Consider the following 5,855-nt stretch of genomic DNA (forward strand, 5'->3'; position numbering starts at 1 on the left):
AGGATTAAGATAAATGTGGGCATAATTAGGTGTATTGACATGCCTTTGATACATCAAATTAAGGAGGAAACCCCACTAAATCCAGTCAAGCAGTTTCGTAAGATCTTCACAAAATGTCTCTACTTATGGAATCGTGGAGTTTAGTTCTGCTGAAGTGTATACCGTTAGCACTTTGGTTTATCAATATTTGATTAGCTGAAATGATGGATAGAAGGATAGCCTGGTTATAGACAGTAGGCAGAAGGAGGTGGAGGGGTTATAGTAATATAAGATCAAGAATTACAAGCCCGGTACCACCAGGTACTACATTATATAAGGAACAAGGTTCTAATGTTTCCTTAACAGCAAACCAGTCCAGTTACGGTGGCCCAGCCAGCCAGCAGCTGAGTGGTGATTATGGAGGCGGATGTGGTGGCCAGAGCAGCATGAGTGGATACGGTAAGCCTGTTTTTGTTTTTTTAATATACTTAGAATAAGTTTTAGGCAGATTTCTTTAGTTGGGAAGATGCAGGCTCCTTTTTGGTGAAATCGGGTTTTTAACATGTATGCTTTCAATCCAAATGTAACTGTTTTTACTAGCTTAATTTTCAGAAACAATCATTGGGGGGGGAAGTGTTCTGTGAATTAAAAACTAGTCATTGCAGCCGGCTGGGAATAGTGGCTCATGCCTGTAATCCCAGCACTTTGGGAGGCCGAGGCAGGTGGATCACGACGAGGTCAGGAGATTGAGACCACCCTGGCTAACATGGTGAAACCCCGTCTCTACTAAAAATACAAAAAAATTAGCCAGGCATGGTGGTGGGCGCCTGTAGTCGCAGCTGCTGGGGAGGCTGAGGCAGGCGAGTGGCGTGAATCCAGGAGGCGGCGCTTGCAGTGAGTAGAGATCACATCACGCTACTACACTCCAGCCTGGGCAACAGAGCGAGACTCCATCTCAAAAAAAAAAAAAAAAAAAAAAAAAAACTAGTCATTGCAATTTTGGTGGAATACTGTCGAGCCAGAAAATATCTGCCTCCATTTATTAAAACGTTAAAGTTGTTCACTTTTTTGTCTTTTGGTTAGCATTAAATCAATTTTAGATGGAGGGAGAATTTGAAATAGTAGAATGGTGGTTGAGTTCAGGACCATATGTATTAGTCAGTTAACCTAGGATTGGTTTTATTTATTTTTTTTCAATTGGTCTAAAGAATGGTGATTTTGTTATTATAATCTTACCCCACAAAATCCTTTTGCAGACCAAGTTTTACAGGAAAACTCCAGTGATTTTTCAATCAAACATTGCATAGGTATTTTCTCAAAAAATGTAATTTAAATTCTCAATAGCAAATATTGATATGTTGTAATAATACTTTCTGTAGCAGTCAATGACTCTGACTTAACTCCATGGAGGCTGCCATTTGGGCACAGTGAGTTGCCTTTAGTCCAACGTGGTTGTCACACTTCCTGCCCACCATGAATAGGAAAAGCAAGAGACTTCTCCTGTGTTTCCTTTTCCCAAATGCCATTTGAGGGACACATTGTGAATGTTTATGGTAAATGTTTTAAAAAGATGTCTTGTTTAGCTTTAAAAATACGAAGTAATTTTGCAAATTTTGAAAAATACTACTTTTCCTTTGAACTTAATTGTTCACGTTGATCCTGAAGAATCCGTTAAAATGGTAGCACAAGAGTCTGGCAAGTTGGTTCTGCAGAGAAAAGGGGTTAATTGAGGCTTGTTTAGCGTCGGGATTCCCCTTTCCCAAACATGCGTCTCACCACTTGGACAGCAGCCATTTGTACTTGTATACTTTTTAAACTTTTTCTTGGAATACTGTATTTTATTGGACTGGTAGTCTGACGTTACTCCTAACTTGTCAAATTGATCTCTGTGCAGGTAACCAAGGAGCAATGAACAGCAGCTACTACAGTAGTGGAAGCCGTGCATCTATGGACGTGAATGGAATGGGAGGGATGTCTAGTATGTCCAGTATGAGTGGTGGATGGGGAATGTAATTGCTCGATCCTGATCACTGACTCTTGGTCAACTTTTTTTTTAAAAGAAAAAAAAACTTCAGTTTAACAGTTTCTGCAATACAAGCTTGTGATTTATGCTTACTCTCTAAGTGGAAATCAGGATTGTTATGAGGACTTAAGGCCCAGTAGTTTTGAATTTTTGATCCTACTATCTAGGATGTAACAGTAAAGCTGAGTAAACTATAACTGTTAAACTTAAGTTCCAGCTTTTCTCAAGTTAGTTATAGGATATACTTAAGCAGTAAGCATATTTAGGTAAAATCAGTTGAATTATGTTAAATGTTGCCCTTTGTCACGTTACATTGAACACTGGATGCATGTTGAAAGACATGCGTTTATTTTTTTGTAAAACTCAATATAGGAGCTGTGCCTACAATTAAAAGTGAAACATTTTGGCATGTTTGTTCTAGTTTCATTTAGTAACCTGTGAGGCACATAAGTTTAAGCTTTTTTTTTTTTTTTAAGTTAATGGGAAAAAGTTGAGATGCAATACCAATACTTTAGGATTTTGGTCTTGGTGTTTGTATGAAATTCTAAGGCCTCGATGTAAATCTTCCATTACAGTGTGATTTCCTTTTAGGTATATTGCGCTAAGTGAAACTTGTCAAATAAATCCTTTTAAAAACTGCACTCTGTCTCATCTGTGCTTCAGTGCCAAGTGAACTGAGTCTTGGTGCTCTGTGCTCACATGGGGCCCAGGGCCACATCTCTGGCTGTGGCAGAGCGGCTTGGCAGTTGAGGCTGTTGTATAGATGTCTCCAGCTCACAGATGGTTCCCTCCCCCCGTCCCTAGGAGGAGTCCTACTCTTGTCTCAGGCTGGATTGCAGTGGTGTGATCTCCACTCACCTGCAATCTTCACCTCAGGCTGAAGCCATTCTTCTGCCTCAGCCTCCCAAGTAGCTGGGGTTACAGGCACCCGCCATCACTCCAGGCTAATTTTTTTTGTATTTTTAGTAGACACTGGGTTTCACAATGTTGGCCAGGCTGGTCTCCAACTCCTGACCTCGTGTGAGCTGCCCACCTCGGCCTCCCAAAGTGCTGGGATTATAGGCTTGAGCCACTGTGCCCAACCTTCACAGATAGTTTTCAAATTGAGGTTTTGAATTTTGTATTTTTGGCTCATTCCTAAAAATTCCACTTGGAAGCAAAATTCCATGTAAATCTCCTGAGGTAAAATGATAGTGGTTGAGAGCTAATACGACTAGTTGAAATGAACCCTAAATATATCCCCGTTTTGCTAGTTTGGAGCTCCAAGGTGATGCTGGAAGTATTCAAGCTGCTTTAAAGTAGTCCTGAAATGGCCAGGTGCGGTGGCTCAAGCCTGTAATCCCAGCACGTTGGGAGGCCGAGACGGGCAGATCACGAGGTCAGGAGATAGAGACCATCCTGGCTAACACGGTGAAACCCCATCTCTACTAAAAAATAAAAAAACTAGCCAGGCGTGGTGGCGGGCGCCTGTAGTCCCACCTACTCCGGAGGCTGAGGCAGGAGAATGGCTTAAACCCGGGGGGTGGAGCTTGCAGTGAGCTGAGATCCGGCTACTGCACTCCAGCCTGAGCGACAGAGCGAGACTCCATCTCAAAAAAAAAAAAAAAAAGTAGTCCTGAAAAGTGTGGTCCCAGAGTTCCTTCAGTAGATGCCTAGGGGCACTGCAGTTTGGGAACTGATGCTACTCTTTCATCCCATTAGATTGAAGTCCCTGATAGTGAAATTAGAATGTAGCGTCTGAGCTAGGCTGTCACTTAGGCTTGTGCCCTTTAAACCAAAGTAGATAAGCTTTCTCTTTCATGTGACTACACTGAAGCTTTTCTTGAGTTTGTTGTTGGGTTAGGGCTAGGTAGGGTGGACAGGGTGGCTTAGTATTGGTCATTTCTAACCATCTGCCCACAGGAGCAGTGCATGCAGGAGACATGGAGGGCTTAGCAGATCCTACCTTGCTTGCCCTACCAGGTTGTCCTACTAGGACTGGACACTAGCAGAGGGAAGGGTCTGGAATGTGTATTGTTGGTTTTGTCTTCAGCAGGTCTAGAGAGCAGCAGTTTTCAGCGGGGAGGCAGTGTTGAGAGTTGTTGAGCTGTGTTCTAAGCCTGGTTACTGCCCTTGAGATCTTGTGTTGATAGAGTTTGGTATTGAGGCCCAGTATTGAGAAGGTTTGAGGGTTCCTTCTCTGGGTCCTTTAGTTAACTGTGGTACATTTAGGGATAAAGCTTGCTCTGTCAGTGAATAGACTAGAACTAGGAACTCGGAGTAAGGTTAAACTAAATCCAGAGCCATATGGCTTTTAAGAAGTGAGTCTAGGCCAGGCATGGTGGCTCATTCCTGTAATTTCAGCACTTTGGGAGGCTGAGGTGGGCGGATCACCTGAGGTCAGGAGTTTGAGACCAGCCTGGCCAATGTGGTAAAACCCTGTCTCTACTAAAAAATACAAAAATTAGCTGGGTGTGGTGGTGCACACCTGTAATTCCAGCTACTGAGGCAGGGGAGAATCACTTGAACCCGGGAGGCAGAGGTTGCAGTGAACCAAGATCACATCGTCGTACTCTAGTCTGGGTGATGAGCAAAATTTCTGTCTCAAAAAAAAAAGTCTAGAAGCATTATAGTTCTTTGGAATCTTGTGCTCCATAGCTTGTTTGCAGTGACTTAACCTCCTGACCTTGTCCGTTGGAATCTGCATTTTAAACAAAATCCTGACCACTCACCCCTACCTCAGTTGACTTGGGAAGTGCTGTCTTAGAACATCTATCCTTCGTTTCTCAGGCTGGGTAAAGGTGTTATGGCACCAGAACAGAGACTGGAGATTCCAGAGTTAGGGCTTGGAATATGTTTGAGTTTCTGAGTAGGGAAGTTATCTTGACCAAATATTGCCAACTTTGAAAATGGTATGATAGGCCGGGCGCGGTGGCTCAAGCCTGTAATCCCAGCACTTTGGGAGGCCGAGACGGGCGGATCACGAGGTCAGGAAATCGAGACCATCCTGGCTAACACGGTGAAACCCCGTCTCTACCAAAAAAAATACAAAAATCTAGCCGGGCGAGGTGGCGGGCGCCTGTAGTCCCAGCTACTCCGGAGGCTGAGGCAGGAGAATGGCGGGAATCTGGGAGGCGGAGCTTGCAGTGAGCTGAGATCCGGCCACTGCACTCCAGCCCCGGCGATAGAGCGAGACTGTCTCAAAAAAAAAAATAAAAAAGAAAAGAAAATGGTATGATAAATTTTCACTTAAAAACAAGCGTCAGGCACAGAGGTGGGAACCTCCTGCATGTTTTGATTGAGCTGAACAGAATAGAACAGACTTGAAGTAGGGAGAGTGATGGATTATTCTGCTTTTGTGTGTGCAGAAGAGAGCTCAGGCTCAAGTGAACTGACTTGCCTAAGGCTGCCCAGCAAGTTAGGGGTCCAAACTGGGTGTATTGAAAAGGCATAGGCTGGGTGCAGTGGCTCACACTTGTAATCCCAGCACTTTGGGAGGCCAAGGCGGGTGGATCACGAGGTCAGGAGTTCAAGACCAGCCTGGCCAAGATGGTGAAACTCCATCTCTACTAAAAAAATAGAAAAACTGGCCGGGCTCGGTGGCTCAAGCCTGTAATCCCAGCACTTTGGGAGGCCAAGATGGGCGGATCACGAGGTCAGGAGATCAAGACCATCCTGGCTGACATGGTGAAACCCCGTCTCTGCTAAAAAATACAAAAAACAAGCCAGGCGAGGTGGCGGGTGCCTGTAGTCCCAGCTACTCCGGAGGCTGAGGCCGGAGAATGGCGTAAACCCGGGGGCCGGAGCTTGCAGTGAGCTGAGATCCCGCCACTGCACTCCAGCCTGGGCGACAGAGCGAGACTCCATCTCAAAA

General features: G+C 44.5%; 1 long non-coding RNA gene across 1 annotated transcript; it reads left to right on the plus strand.

Annotated features, from left to right (window-relative positions):
* Positions 1–12: 12 nt before the first annotated feature.
* LOC113223346 lies at positions 13–2,641 on the plus strand. Its single transcript, XR_003308705.2, has 2 exons — positions 13–438; positions 1,874–2,641. It is a non-coding gene; the product is annotated as an uncharacterized LOC113223346 (long non-coding RNA).
* Positions 2,642–5,855: the final 3,214 nt, after the last annotated feature.

Source organism: Piliocolobus tephrosceles, unplaced genomic scaffold (assembly GCF_002776525.5).
Source record: "Piliocolobus tephrosceles isolate RC106 unplaced genomic scaffold, ASM277652v3 unscaffolded_40906, whole genome shotgun sequence".
Lineage (NCBI taxonomy): Eukaryota > Metazoa > Chordata > Mammalia > Primates > Cercopithecidae > Piliocolobus > Piliocolobus tephrosceles.